The sequence below is a fragment of the Coloeus monedula genome (assembly GCF_965178545.1).
Source record: "Coloeus monedula genome assembly, chromosome: 26".
Lineage (NCBI taxonomy): Eukaryota > Metazoa > Chordata > Aves > Passeriformes > Corvidae > Coloeus > Coloeus monedula.
The window spans coordinates 2,905,551-2,922,821 of record NC_138806.1 but is presented as its reverse complement, the minus strand read 5'-3'; positions in this window follow the sequence as shown (position 1 = coordinate 2,922,821).

Below are 17,271 nucleotides of genomic sequence, written 5' to 3'. Positions count from 1 at the left end.
AGAAGCCCTCAGCTGCACCAGCTGCACACTGGATCTGAGCACCACCTGCACGTTGGATTGGTGCCCAGCCAGTCCCGGGGCAGTGATTGGCACCTCCTGGACCACTCCCCCCCAGCTGATACACTGACCATGGCATCATACGGTATGGAAGATCTCTTTGGCAATGTGGATCAGCTGTCCTGGCCATCATCCCTCCTATCTTACTGTGCACCTTGTCACTGGCAGGACATGAGGCACTGGAAAGCCCTTGACTGAGGGTAAGCACTACTGAGCCAGAACTAAACCATCAGTGTGTTACAACATCATTCTCAGACTAAATCCAAAACACACCTCTGTGCCACCTTCTAAGAAGATGCAGCAGGATGTTCTGCCTTGGGAGAAGTAAAGCAGCTCAACCTTTGCCCTATTTGCAAAAGTGATCAGTGATGGGTTGGGAAGGGGGGGAGTCACACTGGTTTTGGTGTTGCACAGTGCTGAGAGCAGTCTGACTCATCAATCCCAAAATTAAACATTCTGAAGGAGAAAAGTGTTTCCTGACACAAACTAACATTGGTGACGATGTGGCAGGCAGAGTTCCTGACAAAGGAACCAACAAGCAGTAGTACTGAAAACTTCCCTAAAGCCGCTGAGCTAAGGACTGCTGAGGTGGTGCAGCTCGGCGAGCAACATCTGCCTGACAGTCCCTCACTTTATGCTATAAAAACCCAGTCGCACTTTGAAAGGGCAGGGAGGTCTAACACACCTTTCTAGGAGTACGTTGGAAATACACTCCTTGAGGGGGGAGATCCCCTCCAAGTCACTTCTCAAGGCAGGGCAAATGAGATTTTCCCATGGTCATTTGTATTGTAAGTTACATCAATATCTACCTAATAGTTATTAAGCTAACTTTGAAATTATTGATTTGATGAACAGGGCGCTATTCTGGTAGTTATAACTCTCTATACATTGTAGTAAATAATTCTGATTAAAACCTTTTATCCTAATCATTATCATCATCGATCAAACTAGTAATTCCTTTTATTCATATATATAGATTTAGGTTACCATCCTTAAACGAGTCCCTTCAAGGCAAACATGTCTGGGAACAGCACCTCGTGCAAACACCCATACCCAGAGTCAGACACACTGCTTCTCTTTGGCTGCAGGACTCCCAGCAAAACCCTCTTTGGTATAACCTCCTCACTCAAGACTAGGGTATGATGACTGACACTTGTGTGGGGATGAAAGTCCTCAAAAGGGTGAGGTGATCATCTTATAAACCCAGGAATTTTCCTGCCTTATCGAATGCAGTGAAAAAGTGTTAGGGTGTCGTGAAAGAGGAGGGATGTTTTGATAGGGGGCAAAGATAGGGAAAGAGAATGATGGAAGTTTTGGGACTGCAGGGGAACGAGGGTGCCGGTGTCTCTGTCGGTGTCAATGCCGGTGTCTCTGTCGGTGTCAGTGCCGGTGCTGGTGTCGGCGTCTCTGTCGGTGTCAGTGCCGGTGTCGGTGTCAGTGTCGGTGTCTCTGTCGGTGTCTCTGTCGGTGTCAGTGCCGGTGCCGGTGTCTCTGTCGGTGTCTCTGTCGGTGTCTCTGTCGGTGTCAGTGCCGGTGCCGGTGTCTCTGTCGGTGTCAGTGCCGGTGCTGGTGTCGGTGTCTCTGTCGGTGTCAGTGCCGGTGCTGGTGTCTCTGTCGGTGTCTCTGTCGGTGTCTCTGTCGGTGTCAGTGCCGGTGTCGGTGTCTCTGTCGGTGTCAGTGCCGGTGCCGGTGTCTCTGTCGGTGTCTCTGTCGGTGTCAGTGCCGGTGCTGGTGTCGGTGTCTCTGTCGGTGTCAGTGCCGGTGCTGGTGTCTCTGTCGGTGTCTCTGTCGGTGTCTCTGTCGGTGTCAGTGCCGGTGCTGGTGTCTCTGCCGGTGTCTCTGTCGGTGTCAGTGCCGGTGCCGGTGTCTCTGTCGGTGTCTCTGTCGGTGTCTCTGTCGGTGTCAGTGCCGGTGTCGGTGTCTCTGTCGGTGTCAGTGCCGGTGCCGGTGTCTCTGTCGGTGTCTCTGTCGGTGTCAGTGCCGGTGTCTCTGTCGGTGTCTCTGTCGGTGTCTCTGTCGGTGTCAGTGCCGGTGCTGGTGTCGGTGTCTCTGTCGGTGTCAGTGCCGGTGCTGGTGTCTCTGTCGGTGTCTCTGTCGGTGTCTCTGTCGGTGTCAGTGCCGGTGCTGGTGTCTCTGCCGGTGTCTCTGTCGGTGTCAGTGCCGGTGCCGGTGTCTCTGTCGGTGTCTCTGTCGGTGTCTCTGTCGGTGTCAGTGCCGGTGCCGGTGTCTCTGTCGGTGTCAGTGCCGGTGCCGGTGTCGGTGTCGGAAGCGCCCCGGCAGCCCGGCACGAGCGGGGCGAGGCGGCCCCGGCGGCCGAGCGGCAGCGCCCCCTGCTGGCCGCGGGCGGCGCTGTGGCCCCGGCCCCGCCCGGCCCCGCCCGCGGCGGTTCGTGCCCGGCCGCAGCCCCGGCTCCTCTGCCCGTGTCCCCCAGCGCGCAGTAATACACGGCCGCGTCCCCGCGCCGGGGCCGCCTGAGCCACAGCGCGCTGCTCCGGCGATCTGCCGACACCCACAGACGACCCGCAATGTCCGGCAGCTCTTTGGACTCTTTCACAGTGACCGCGAGCAGTTCGAGTCCTCGGCCCGGGAGATGACGGTACCACTGGATCGTTTCGCCAGTTTGTATCTTGGGGTGTGAGCAGCTGATGTTGATGCCGGTGTTCTCGGTGGTCTCCAGCTGTGGCTCCTGCTGGACCTGGGCTCTGGCCACAGCCACTGCCAAGGAGAAAAGAAGAATCACTTTTCTTGAACAGAAAATGTGGTTTAGGGGGAGATGGGAGAGGCGGACAGATCTGAGCTAACTGGGGTATGTTTTGAGAATAAAGGATGGAGAGATTATTTCTCGGAGAGTGTTTGGGTGAGGACGAGAACGTACGAGGGATGTTTTGAAGGAAAATCAGAACAAAATGACAAAAGCAGACTGGCTGAGAGCTATACATGGATGGATGGATGATGGATGCACGGATGGATGCATGGATGGATAAAGACATGGACTAAAAAAAGGCAAACTGGGAAGCAATTACTTCACCGAGGGAAGAAAGTATGACAGCGGAGGAGGAGACAGAGGGTAAATAAGAAAGGAAAAGGAACAGGAATGTAAGAGATGAATCTTGGGCTGGGGACGGTCTCACACAGCCCGCCGACCCGGACGCCCCGACAGCACCATCCACACACACCGAGCAGCACCGCGGCCAGCGCTGCCTGCCCCGTGCTCCGACACTGCCGCATCCCGCTGCTCCGCCGCCCGAGCATCCCTGTCCTGTCCTGTCCTGTCCTGTCCTGTCCTGTCCTGTCCTCTCCTCTCCTCTCCTCTCCTCTCCTCTCCTCTCCTCTCCTCTCCTCTCCACCGCCTCCAGCTCCGCCCCGGCCGGGCTCAGACCCCGCCTCTCACAGCACCACCACAATGAGCGACACAAGGACGTTTGCCATTGCCAGGGACAAGAGACAGCTGCGTCCCATCCCACGCACCACCGACACTGCATCGGAAGCAGATCCGCTCCGCCACTGGCAGCCCACGGGCGGCAGGATTGCCGAGCCTCTCGCCGTGCCCCCAAGGCACAGCTCCTCCTTTTGCCCTCTGCAGCGCTGCTGAGAGCGGCTGTGTCCCGGCTGGGGCGGAGGGCACGGGGGCTGCCAGCCGTGCTGAAGCCCCGCCCGTGCTGTTTGTCCCGAGTTCCACTGATCCTCCGAGCTGGAGTGAAACCGTCCTTGGTGAGCCTGAAATCAGCATCAGCGGAGCGTGAGCTTTGGAGGGGCAGGAGAGGGAGGGCTCAGGAGACAGGGGCTGCAGTTCAGCGCCTCTTCCCTTGAGACATCTGTAGCGGGCAGCTGCCGTCCCCACTCAGCTGCGCTCAGGCTCCTTCTGACCCTGGCAAGCTGCTCTCTGTGCTGCTCAGGGCCGGAGCAGTGCTCGGTATCCCTGGCCCAGTCAGGAAATTCCCTCGCGGTGAGGGACACACATGCACAGACACGGGTTCGTGCACAGCAGTGTGGAGTCCCACACAAATCTGTGCTTCACGTGTGTCCATGCAAACGGGGCTGCTCCAAGAGCACACGAGGCAGGGACACAGAACCAGCCCTGGGCTCTGCTGAGGACGTGTGGGGCCAAAAGCAGCAGGGCTGGAGTGTGGAAGGACAAGGTCCCAGACAAGCACAAGGGCAATTTTTCTTTACTTAGAGACTGCACAGGGTGGAAATGAGTCAAAATAGTCCAGAATATTTTCCCGAGGGAAGTGCTAACATGGATGGGGTGAAAACCATCAGACCATTGTACAGACGTGGGGAGGTCCCATCTGGTGAGTATCAAGGCGACCTCAGGTTCCCTTGCCCCGAGCTCACCCTCTCACAGACACATCCCCTCTCTCCCTCCCTCCCCTGGCTTGTTGCACAGCCGAGGAAGTTCCCTGCACCAGGGTGTCTTGCACAGCACAGAGGTACAAGGCACTGTCAGAGACCTCCACTTCCTCCACCTGCAGGACACTGTATTTCCCCGTGGTGTTCAGGTGCGTGGTGATACGGCCGCTGTGCTTGGCGCCAGGCCCTGCGTGATAGGAGACCAGCTGTGGGGCTTGGCCTTTCTGCACCTGGTACCAGAGCAATCCTCCAAAATTACTGATCTGGTATGTGCAGGTGGTCTGGAAGGGAAGTCTCTGCTCCACTATGACTTGTCCATCTTCCTGGGTGACCGTGATCTGCCCCGTGGTGCCTGGAAGAAAGTGAAGGTCAGCAGCTCCACAGGGAAGGACTGTGGGAAGCAAATCAAAATGGGATGCAAAACCCTGGTTGGAGAAAGCTTTCTGCCATGTAGAAGAGTCCTGAGAGATTTTGGGCAGGAGTTGGGAGCTCTTTGCACTGCATGACCCAAAGGAGAGCTGTGTTGTGTCTGTCTCCTGCTCCTACTGCTCAGAGGATCAGGGAACAGCCGTTCCTGCCTGAACTTTGTGTGCTGGAAGCAGCACCCCTCCTGCAGCCTGAGGAGCCCATCGAGGTGCAGCAAAAGGATTCATCCTTCTTCGCCATTCCTGTCACCTCTGAGGGCTCCTAGATCCCTGAGTACACACAATGCTGAGCTTGGAAAGAGGGAGCCCTGGTTGTGGTGCCAGCCCAGAGAACACTGGAAGCCACGGCAGAGCTGGCTCAGCCTGGAGGCAGAATGGGACACCCTGTTATTGTAATGAAATGGGAACTTTGAGGTACCTGGGGCAGGTTTGACAGAATCTCAGAATTTGCATTAAAACAGGAGCAATACACAACTGCAGAGACAGCTGAGATTTCCTGTGGTGACTGCAGGAGAAGAGAGGCAGAGGAGGTGGATTGAAGGCAAGAGAAAAGACAGTGAAGGAGTCTGAGGTTTCTCTTCTCTCCCTTCCCTTTTCCTTTACAAATCTAAGAGCTTCTTGAGAAAACACTTGCAAAACCACAAACAGAAGCAGAGATTTCGCAGCCCTTTCCCTCTATTCACTGATATTTCCCCACACGATCCTGGTAAGGCTGTTGAGGGTTTCCTGGGGGGAAGAAGAAGGGTGCCTCGGGGAAAAGGCAGGACTTACCCAGGAGCTGGCCCAGGAAGACCGTGAGGATGAGATAGGCGAGGTGCATGCCGAGACCGAGCTGCGTGTTTGCTGAGTGAGGGAGAGTCAGAAACCACCTGCCAGCCCCGAGATAACAGAGCTGCCGGAAACCACTCTCTGGGGGCAGCAAAGGAAGGAGCGGAGGCGGGGCAGAGAAATGACCTGTCCTTCCAGTGCCTGAAATGCTCCTTCTGCGTGTCTCCCTCCTCCAGCAGCTGCCCCCGTGCCTCCCTCAGGCACCGGCATTCTGACCATTCCGTGCCTCTGGGGCCTCAGTCATGGGAAGGGGCTGTTCCCGCTCAGCTCGCAGTGGAGTCCTCACCTCCCCAGCTGGAATCACCAGCTCTGCTGCACACCCAGTGCTGGGCATCTGGGAGGTCAAGGGCTTCTTCCCCAGTGAGCTTTCTCATCTTCCCGTGGTGTCCTCAGCTCTGTGGGGTCATTGCTATTTCCTCTGGGAACATCAGATTCCTCTGTCTTTGTTGCTTCTCCCCTGCCTTCCTTCAACTCCTTGGGATAAACGCCCATGGGCCTTCCTCCCACCCCCTTTTCCGAGTCAACTCCAGAGTGATCCCATACTGGTCATTTTGGTTTCGTCTAAAACGGGTTTGTCACAAAACCCCCTCGAGAATGATGTCAATAATAAATAATACAGGTAGTGATAATGGTCATATTAGGAAGATTCTCATGCAACTGTTGCACCTCCCCATGGTTTAGAAGGGGTTTCTAGAGAAGTGGAGGGTCCTGAGGCTGTCACAGATTTTCCAGCTGAAAGAGCAGGATCAAGCTTACCCTGTTACTGGCTCCTTTGATGGTTGTGCCTTCTTAAGCTTCAGAACAGAGATAAGACAATAAGACACGTACAGGGAGATGAGGATTCTGCACTTGTGCTGAGAAGAGATACCAGGGCCACATCACTGCAGTCTGTCCTTTCCTGGGCCTTGTGTGTCCTCTCTCATCATCCCTAACCCTTTGTCTCGCTTGGCTGCACCTGCCTCCACCTCAGTGTCAGCCTTCACAGCTTCTTCAGCACATCTGACTCCCTTCCCTCTTCAGCCTCCAAGTAACTCCTAGAAGATTCAAATCTCTCACTTTCACTTCTCCATTGAAGGCTCGATCATTCCTCTCATCCTCTCCTCGTGTTTTGCAATATTGAATCACATCATGGTTTACTTTGCAAGGGACCTCTTCTGGGCTCACTTGGTGCAAGCCCTTGCTCAGAAGGGCTTACATAGAGCAGTTTGCCCAGGCCACGTCGAGATGGCTTTTGGAGAACTCCAAGGCTGGAGGCTCCATAGCCTCACAAGCATTCCTTGGTGACTGCTCCCTAATCCCACAAGACCCCCTAAACCCTCCATTCTCGTCATGTTCCTCTTGTCACTTCTTGTCACTGACAAAGCTCAGCCTAAGCCACTTCACAGCAGTTTCCTAATGGCCCATCAATTAGAACCTGATGAGCTCTGAGCTCCCTCCTTCTCTCCCTTATCACCTACTGCCACATTTATGTCGTTGTGTGCTTTGTTTGTCACTTTCCCTTTTCCTTGTTCTTCCCTTGGCAAGGGAAATGGACGTGATGTGAGCCTTAGAGAACCAGACACCCTGGCCTTACACATGCCCTGACAGTGGCCTCTGCTGAACTTGCTCAAGTGAGGCAGTTCCTGATCATGCTGAACGGCTCCTGTCCCCAAAGGAAATGGGGTCTCTAGAGCAAGTCTCTGCAGGGAAACCTCATGTGCAGCTCGGTCTTTCAGGTGTCTCCCTCCAACGCTTGCAGCATTGCTAAATCCTGGCATCTGCTTTGCAGGCTGCCTGAGAAGTGACAAACGTGAAGGAAAAGGGACCAATCCGTTTCAGGTGGAAGGTGGGTGTGACAGAGCCCTCCGATGATGTGAAATTCTCCTCCAATCCAACACATTCCTTGTTTTCCCTCCGAGATGTTCTACTATTTCAGGACGATGCTGAATGCTCATCCAAGGGTGTTTGGGGAAAGCCGAGGATGAGAACAAAATGTAGAGAAGCGAATTCCAGCCTCAGGTGGGATTCAAAGTACACCTTCCTTACACATCTAGATGGGAAAGTGGCTTCTCATCCACGTTCCAGTACGAGGCAGAGACTTTTCCCCAGGGACAGAGATGGAGATTTCCCTGTCACCTCAGCAAGACTCCCTGCAAACATCTCTCCTGCTGTGACCTACTGAGGTGACGGCACTCCATTTATGAGACCATGTGTGCCTGCCAGCGCAGCTGCTTTGTCAGCTCCCACCACAGATGCTGGCCTGAAGGAGCAGCTCTGCTTTGCAAAGCAGGCTGAGAAGAGCAATGCACGCGCCCAGAGGGCCAAAGGCCATGGCAGAGCCGCAGCCCGCAGCAGTTTCCTGGCAGGCAGAGGAGGCAGAGGGGCGGAGGGGAGGCCGGGCAGTGCGTGCCGAGTGTGTAAGCGCAGGGGGCAGGCTGTGCGAGCCGTGTGTCCGGCGGCCGTGCAGGGCTGTGTCGGGCGCGGTGTGCGCGGGGTCGCTGCGCACGAAGGAGCTGCGGAGCCGCCTGAGGCCCGGCGGCCGAGCGGCAGCGCCCCCTGCTGGCCGCGGGCGGCGCTGTGGCCCCGGCCCCGCCCGGCCCCGCCCGCGGCGGTTCGTGCCCGGCCGCAGCCCCGGCTCCTCTGCCCGTGTCCCCCAGCGCGCAGTAATACACGGCCGCGTCCCCGCGCCGGGGCCGCCTGAGCCACAGCGCGCTGCTCCGGCGATCTGCCGACACCCACAGACGACCCGCAATGTCCGGCAGCTCTTTGGACTCTTTCACAGTGACCGCGAGCAGTTCGGGTCCTCGGCCCGGGAGATGACGGTACCACTGGATCCAGTCGGTGGTCTGGATTTTGGGATGTGAGCAGCTGATGTTGATGCCGGTGTTCTCGGTGGTCTCCAGCCGTGGCTCCTGCTGGACCTGGGCTCTGGCTGCAGCCACTGCCGGGGACAGAAAAAGGACAGACCTCAAATCCTACATTGCCCTACTGCACAGAACAAAGCCCGAGGAAGCACTCAGGAATGTACAGGATGCTGAGGAAAACAGTTTAACAGTTTCCAGAAGATTTCAAGACATGAAGGAACGGAAGTGTCCATTAATCGTTTGTGGAGAGATGAATGCGTGAATGACAGGAGGATTGGGGAAGTCACTGGAGAATGGGAGAAAGTGAGAGAAAGGACAAATAGTCAAAAAGTAACGTAGCAAGCGGTAAGGACTTGTGAGCTAAAAAGAAGGAGAGAAAAGGAATGTTTGTGCAGGGTTAGACAAAGAACAGAAGCCAGAGATTTCTTAGGGAGCATGGGATGGAGAAGAGGGAGGGATGAACGGGAGAATAGTTCGCGGGGAGAGGTCTGTGAAGAAGTCAGGCAGGACCGCAGCCTCCAGGGACCTGCGGAGTCACCCCGGCCCCAGCCACGGCTCCCTTCGCCTCCAGCCCCGCGCACCGAGCAGCAGCGCGGCCAGCGCCGCCAGCCCCGCGCCCCGGCACCGCCGCATCCCGCCGCTCCGCCGCCCGAGCATCGCTGCTCCCGCCAGCCCCGGCTCTCTGCTGCGGCCGTGCCTCCTCCTCTCCGCCGCCTCCAGCTCCGCCCCGGCCGGGCTCAGACCCCGCCTCTCACAGCACCACCACAATGAGCGACACAAGGACGTTTGCCATTGCCAGGGACAAGAGACAGCTGCGTCCCATCCCACGCACCACCGACACTGCATCGGAAGCAGATCCGCTCCGCCACTGGCAGCCCACGGGCGGCAGGATTGCCGAGCCTCTCGCCGTGCCCCCAAGGCACAGCTCCTCCTTTTGCCCTCTGCAGCGCTGCTGAGAGCGGCTGTGTCCCGGCTGGGGCGGAGGGCACGGGGGCTGCCAGCCGTGCTGAAGCCCCGCCCGTGCTGTTTGTCCCGAGTTCAACTGATCCTCCAAGCTGGAGTGAAACCGTCCTTGGTGAGCCTGAAATCAGCATCAGCGGAGCGTGAGCTTTGGAGGGGCAGGAGAGGGAGGGCTCAGGAGACAGGGGCTGCAGTTCAGCGCCTCTTCCCTTGAGACATCTGTAGCGGGCAGCTGCCGTCCCCACTCAGCTGCGCTCAGGCTCCTTCTGACCCTGGCAAGCTGCTCTCTGTGCTGCTCAGGGCCGGAGCAGTGCTCGGTATCCCTGGCCCAGTCAGGAAATTCCCTCGCGGTGAGGGACACACATGCACAGACACGGGTTCGTGCACAGCAGTGTGGAGCCCCACACAAATCTGTGCTTCACGTGTGTCCATGCAAACGGGGCTGCTCCAAGAGCACACGAGGCAGGGACACAGAACCAGCCCTGGGCTCTGCTGAGGACGTGTGGGGCCAAAAGCAGCAGGGCTGGAGTGTGGAAGGACAAGGTCCCAGGGGAGCACAAGGGCAATTTTTCTTTACTTAGAGACTGCACAGGGTGGAAATAGTCCAGAATATTTTCCCGAGGGAAGTGCTAACATGGATGGGGTGAAAACCATCAGACCATTGTACAGACGTGGGGAGGTCCCTTCTGGTGAGCATCGGGGCGACCTCAGGTTCCCTTGCCCCGAGCTCACCCTCTCACAGACACATCCCCTCTCTCCCTCCCTCCCCTGGGTTGTTGCACAGTTGAGGAAGTTCCCTGCACCAGGGTGTCTTGCACAGCACAGAGGTACAAGGCACTGTCAGAGACCTCCACTTCCTCCACCTGCAGGACACTGTATTTCCCCGTGGTGTTCAGGTGCGTGGTGATACGGCCGCTGTGCTTGGCGCCAGGCCCTGCGTGATAGGAGACCAGCTGTGGGGCTTGGCCTTTCTGCAACTGGTACCAGAGCAAGCCATTAAAGTTATTGGCCTGGTATGTGCAGATGGTATGGAAGGGATGTCTCTGCTTCACCATGACTTGTCCATCTTCCTCGGTGACCGTGATCTGCCCCGTGGTGCCTGGAAGAAAGTGAAGGTCAGCAACTCCACACAAAAGGACTACAGACAGGAAGAGCAAATGGGATGCAAAACCCTGGTGGAGACAGGTCAGATGCAGATGGATTGAAGGCGAGAGGAAAGACAGAGAAGGACTCCGAGGTTTCTCTTCTCTCCCTTCCCTTTTCCTTTACAAATCTAAGAGCTTCTTGAGAAAACACTTGCAAAACCACAAAGAGAAGCAGAGTTTTCGCAGCCCTTTCCCTCTATTCACTGATATTTCCCCACACGATCCTGGTAAGGCTGTTGAGGGTTTCCTGGGGGGAAGAAGAAGGGTGCCTCGGGGAAAAGGCAGGACTTACCCAGGAGCTGGCCCAGGAAGACCGTGAGGATGAGATAGGCGAGGTGCATGCCGAGACCGAGCTGCGTGTTTGCTGAGTGAGGGAGAGTCAGAAACCACCTGCCAGCCCCGAGATAACAGAGCTGCCGGAAACCACTCTCTGGGGGCAGCAAAGGAAGGAGTGGAGGCGGGGCAGAGAAATGACCTGTCCTTCCAGTGCCTGAAATGCTCCTTCTGCGTGTCTCCCTCCTCCAGCAGCTGCCCCCGTGCCTCCCTCAGCCACCGGCATTCTGACCATTCCGTGCCTCTGGGGCCTCAGTCATGGGAAGGGGCTGTTCCTGCTCAGCTCGCAGTGGAGTCCTCACCTCCCCAGCTGGAATCACCAGCTCTGCTGCACACCCAGGGCTGGGCATCTGGGAGGTCAAGAGCTTCTTCCCCAGTGAGCTTTCTCAGCTCTGTGGGGTCATTGCTATTTCCTCTGGGAACAGAAGACTCCTCAGTCTCTGCCACTTCTCCCCTGCCCTTCTTCTTCCTGCTTGGAACAAATGCCTCTGTCCCAGCTCCCTTCCTCCCACCCCCTTTTCCGAGTCAACTCCAGAGTGATCCCATACTGGTCATTTTGGTTTCGTCTAAAACGGGTTTGTCACAAAACCCCCTCGAGAATGATGTGAATAATAATACAGGTAATGACAATGGTTCATATTAGGAACATTCTCATGCAACTGTTGCACCTCCCCATGGTTTAGAAGGGGTTTCTAGAGAAGTGGAGGGTCCTGAGGCTGTCACAGATTTTCCAGCTGAAAGAGCAGGATCAAGCTTTCCCTGTTACTGGCTCCTTTGATGGTTGTGCCTTCTTAAGCTTCAGAACAGAGATAAGACAATAAGACACATACAGGGAGATGAGGATTCTGCACTTGTGCTGAGAAGAGATACCAGGGCCACATCACTGCAGTCTGTCCTTTCCTGGGCCTTGTGTGTCCTCTCTCATCATCCCTAACCCTTTGTCTCGCTTGGCTGCACCTGCCTCCACCTCAGTGTCAGCCTTCACAGCTTCTTCAGCACATCTGACTCCCTTCCCTCTTCAGCCTCCAAGTAACTCCTAGAAGATTCAAATCTCTCCATTCTCTGTTGAAGGCTCGATTATTCCTCTCATCTTCTCCTCGTGTTTTGCAATATTGAATCACATCATGGTTTACTTTGCAAGGGACCTCTTCTGGGCTCACTTGGTGCAAGCCCTTGCTCAGAAGGGCTTACATAGAGCAGTTTGCCCAGGCCACGTCGAGATGGCTTTTGGAGAACTCCAAGGCTGGAGGCTCCGCAACCTCACAAGCATTCCTTGGTGACAGCTCCCTAATCGCACAAGACCCCCTAAACCCTCCATTCTCGTCATGTTCCTCTTGTCACTTCTTGTCACTGACAAAGCTCAGCCTGAGCCACTTCACAGCAGTTTCCTAATGGCCCATCAATTAGAACCTGATGAGCTCTGAGCTCCCTCCTTCTCTCCCTTATCACCTACTGCCACATTGGTGTCATTGTGTGCTTTGTTTGTCACTTTCCCTTTTCCTTGTTCTTCCCTTGGCAAGGGAAATGGACGTGATGTGAGCCTTAGAGAACCAGACACCCTGGCCTTGCACATGCCCTGACAGAGGCCTCTGCTGAACTTGCTCAAGTGAGGCAGTTCCTGATCATGCTGAACGGCTCCTGTCCCCAAAGGAAATGGGGTCCCTAGAGCAAGTCTCTGCAGGGAAACCTCATGTGCAGCTCGGTCTTTCAGGTGTCTCCCTCCAACGCTTGCAGCATTGCTAAATCCTGGCATCTGCTTTGCAGGCTGCCTGAGAAGTGACAAACTTGAAGGAAAAGGGACCAATCCGTTTCAGGTGGAAGGTGGGTGTGACAGAGCCCTCCGATGATGTGAAATTCTCCTCCAATCCAACACATTCCTTGTTTTCCCTCCGAGATGTTCTACTATTTCAGGACCATGCTGAATGCTCATCCAAGGGTGTTTGGGAAAAAATGTAGAGAAGCGAATTCCAGCCTCAGGTGGGATTCAAAGTACACCTTCCTTACACATCTAGATGGGAAAGTGGCTTCTCATCCACGTTCCAGTACGAGGCAGAGACATTTCCCCAGGGACAGAGATGGAGATTTCCCTGTCACCTCAGCAAGACTCCCTGCAAACATCTCTCCTGCTGTGACCTACTGAGGTGACGGCACTCCATTTATGAGACCATGTGTGCCTGCCCGCGCAGCTGCTTTGTCAGCTCCCACCACAGATGCTGGCCTGAAGGAGCAGCTCTGCTTTGCAAAGCAGGCTGAGAAGAGCAATGCACGCGCCCAGAGGGCCAAAGGCCATGGCAGAGCCGCAGCCCGCAGCAGTTTCCTGGCAGGCAGAGGAGGCAGAGGGGCGGAGGGGAGGCCGGGCAGTGCGTGCCGAGTGTGTAAGCGCAGGGGGCAGGCTGTGCGAGCCGTGTGTCCGGCGGCCGTGCAGGGCTGTGTCGGGCGCGGTGTGCGCGGGGTCGCTGCGCACGAAGGAGCTGCGGAGCCGCCTGAGGCCCGGCGGCCGAGCGGCAGCGCCCCCTGCTGGCCGCGGGCGGCGCTGTGGCCCCGGCCCCGCCCGGCCCCGCCCGCGGCGGTTCGTGCCCGGCCGCAGCCCCGGCTCCTCTGCCCGTGTCCCCCAGCGCGCAGTAATACACGGCCGCGTCCCCGCGCCGGGGCCGCCTGAGCCACAGCGCGCTGCTCCGGCGATCTGCCGACACCCACAGACTCCCCTCTGGCTCCAGCACTGCTTTTGTGCCTCGGACAGCCGTTGCTACCAGCTGCGGTGGTTGGTCTGGGAATTGACGATACCAATGAGTAGAGTCTGCAGTAATTTTGGGGTGCAAGCAAGTGAGGTTCAGGCCGGTGCCCTCGGTGGTCTCTGCCCACGGCCTCTGCTGCACTTGGTCTGTGTCCGCAGCCACTGCTGGGAAAGAAGGATGAAAAGACAAAGATCGTCAAAACTGTGCCATTCTGAGTGTTCTTTTGGCAGACGGAGTCAGGAAGAGTGTCCACAAGGCAGAGCCAGACTGGAAGGGAATGTGAGGGAATTCGAAATTCATGCATGCAGAGATCAGGCAGAAGTCAGGTCCACACATGCACGGATGCATAGAGAAAGGAAGAGTTAAAGTGAAGAAGAGAATGCTGTATTCAGGGCAAAAATAAATGCTGAATGTACAGGGCAAAATATAGGCGTATGGAAAAGCAGGCACACATGCAAGCAGGATATACCGACACAAATTATGAAGACTTCTCGGGGTAAGAGAGGGCAGAGAGGCAGGGAGAGGGAAAGACTTAAGGAGGAGAGGGAACAGTCCGCGCCAGTCTCCCTGGGGAATACCCCAGCCCCAGCTCCAGCCCCAGCCCCCACCGTGTCAAACCCACGCACCGAGCAGCAGCGCGGCCAGCGCCGCCAGCCCCGCGCCCCGGCACCGCTGCATCCCGCCGCTCCGCCGCCCGAGCCCCTCTGTCCCTGCCAGCCCCGGCTCTCTGCTCCGGCAGCGCCGCCTCCTCTCCTCCGCTCTCTCCTCCGCCGCCGCCAGCTCCGCCCCGGGGCTGAGCCCTGCCCCCGTGCCGCTCTGGCTCTAGCCAGGTCCTGGCTGGATGCGGGGGGAGAGGCGAGAGCGGTGGGAGTGGGGCGGCGATCGGAGCTGTGGCCCACGGAGTCAGCGGGGCCAAGTGCCCGGACCGGGAACCGTTTGTCCCAGGGAGCACAGGACTGACAGATTATTTTCTCCCTTCTCCGCCATCAACTATTCCTTCCCGTTCCCCCTCCACTGGTACGTGGGGATTTCCGAATTGTCCTTCAGGGCACGTGTTTGTAAGAGCAGACAAGGGGCACAAGAGGCAGAGGGCCCTGCTGGCCTCAAGACCCTGGGCTCATTTCCGGTCTAAGAGAGCATCTGTACTGGCAGAGATTGACAAGGCAGAAAAAGAGTTGTGCAATATCAGCGGGAAGAGAGGAGTGGGGTTCTGTGAGAGAAACAACTCTGCAGTCAGGTAGGTCAGTGAGGAAGGAGGGAGAGGAGCTGCTCCAGGTACCAGAGCACTGACATTTCTGCAGCCTGTGATGAAGACCATGGTGAGGGGGGTTGTCCTCCTACCGCCTATGAAAGTCCATGGTAGAGCAGCGATCCATCCTGTGGAAGATCCAAAGCCACAGCAGGTGGATGTGTCATTAAGGAAGATGTGACCCCGTGGAAAGCCCCCACGGGAGCAAGGTCCTGGCAGGACTATGTCTCCATGGAGAGGAGCCCATTCTGGAGCTGATTTTCTGGCAGGATCTGTGGACACACGGGGGACCCATCCTGGCGGCATCTCTTCCTGAAAGACTGCACTCCGTGGACAGGACACGTTCTGAAGCAGTTGGTGAAGAACTGCAGCCCATAGAAAGGACCTGTGTTGGAGAGTTTCTTGCAGGATTTTCTCCCATGGGAGGAACAACAGGCTGGAGCAGGGAAAGAACATGAGGAAGAATAGAAACTGAATGCATCCCCCATTTCCTGTCCCCTGTGAGGGGTCTAGGCAGAAATTCAGGAGTGAAGTTCAGCCTGGAAGGAAAGCAGGGGAGTGGAGAAAGTGGTTTTGGGTTTGCTCTTATTTCTCCCTATCTTCTTCTAAATTTGTAAATAAATAAAATTCATTTCCCCAAGTCAGCCCAGTTTTCCCCATGACAGTAACTGGTGAGGGATCTCCCTGTCCTTATCTGAACCCACATTGTTTTCATTGCAATTTCCCCACTGTCCTGTTGATAGCGGGGAAGTGATAAAGCAGCTTGGGGGCCGTCTGACACTCTGCCAAGGTCAACCCAACCCCAACAGTCCATGCTCATGAGGGAGCAGCATCGCAGAAGAAATGGTCAGCAATGTTTTTAGTGCAGAAAGGACATTTCAGCAGCACTGACACCTGGAAGGAGATGTCCGTGGAGCCCGCTGCCCATGCCAACAGCACTGGCAGGCAGCTGTCTTCCTTCGTCATGATAGTGTTTTTCACCAAGCAGTTTGCAGATGGTGCCATAATGCCAGAAGGACGTGGCTGAGAGGATCAGGAACTCGGTCATAGTCAGGAAGAAGTGGGAGAATGAAATCAGGAAATGCAAATGGTAGTGCTGGTGACAAGGAATGACTCCAGCATCTGAGGGTGACACAGTAGATCTCCAAGAAAGAAAGCCTAGAAAGGGATAACGTATCAGGATCTTCAGGGGCTGCTCAGGACTCAAGGTGGCAAGGATGAGGTGCTTCCCACTACAGTTAGGAGACTCACGGAGAAATAAAAACAACAGGTCCATGCGGCAACGTGGGGACCTCACCCTGTCTGACTGATTTTGTGTTTCCTTTGGCACAATGCACTGTTCTGGTTGGAACAGCTTTTTGGGGTCCAGAAGGAATCAGTTACCCTGGCAGAAGCAGGAAGCAAAAGTGTGCTGGGCTAAGTTCTTTGTGTCTCTTGATGTCAGAAGAATAAAATCAACCATGGCAAGAAGGCAAGGGAACCGCTTTACCTGGCCCTGGCTGGGCTGAGGAGCATGTGACAGAACGCAGAAAAGAGAATTTGGCTGAGCTCTGACAAGCATTTCTAGTATGGTGGAATGGACCTTTGTCAGGTAAGGGCTGACTGTGGCCTGTGGCAACTCATTCCACGTCTGGTAACTTCTGTTTCTCTTGGTTTTCAATTGCCCAATTGCCAGTTGCCGAATTTAAATGCACAAGGAGTTGCATGAATGGAGAGAGGTATTCTTCTCATAAGAGACAGGCAACAGTATAATTCATTAAAATAAAACAGAGATTTAACAAAATTCAATGGCAAATGCAAGAGTAGTTTAACAGGATTTGGTGGCAAGGTAGACGTGTTTGTTTACTGCAGAGATTACAGATAAAATTGTCGGGGAGACCTATTGAGTCCCAAGGATCAGAATGAAGAGCCTTGCACTCTGAACACCTTCTCAATGGGAAGTTTAGGTGTGACTGCATCCAGATGTAGTTTAAGACTCTGTGAACAGTCTATTTTAAAAGAATATTATATGTATAATGAATCCTATATATGGCCTAGTTAAAATTTCAGTGTAGCATGCTGTTGCCGTGTCCTCACATAAACGACCTTCAGCTGTCACTTGGCCTTCACAAAAGGCAGAAAGAGCTGAGCAGCCTTAGGGAGGAGAAGGACAGAGGCAAGAGCAGAACCAGCCTGACATGGGCTGGGTGGCAATGTGTGCCCTCACTGGCGCATTTCTGAGACAACATTGGCAGGCCTTTGTAGACAGGCCAGAGGATGCCACATTCCCCAGAAAGCACAGAGCCTTTTCTGAAGGAGCAAGTGATACCTAGGGAAAGACACTGATGCCCTCCCTGCCTCGCA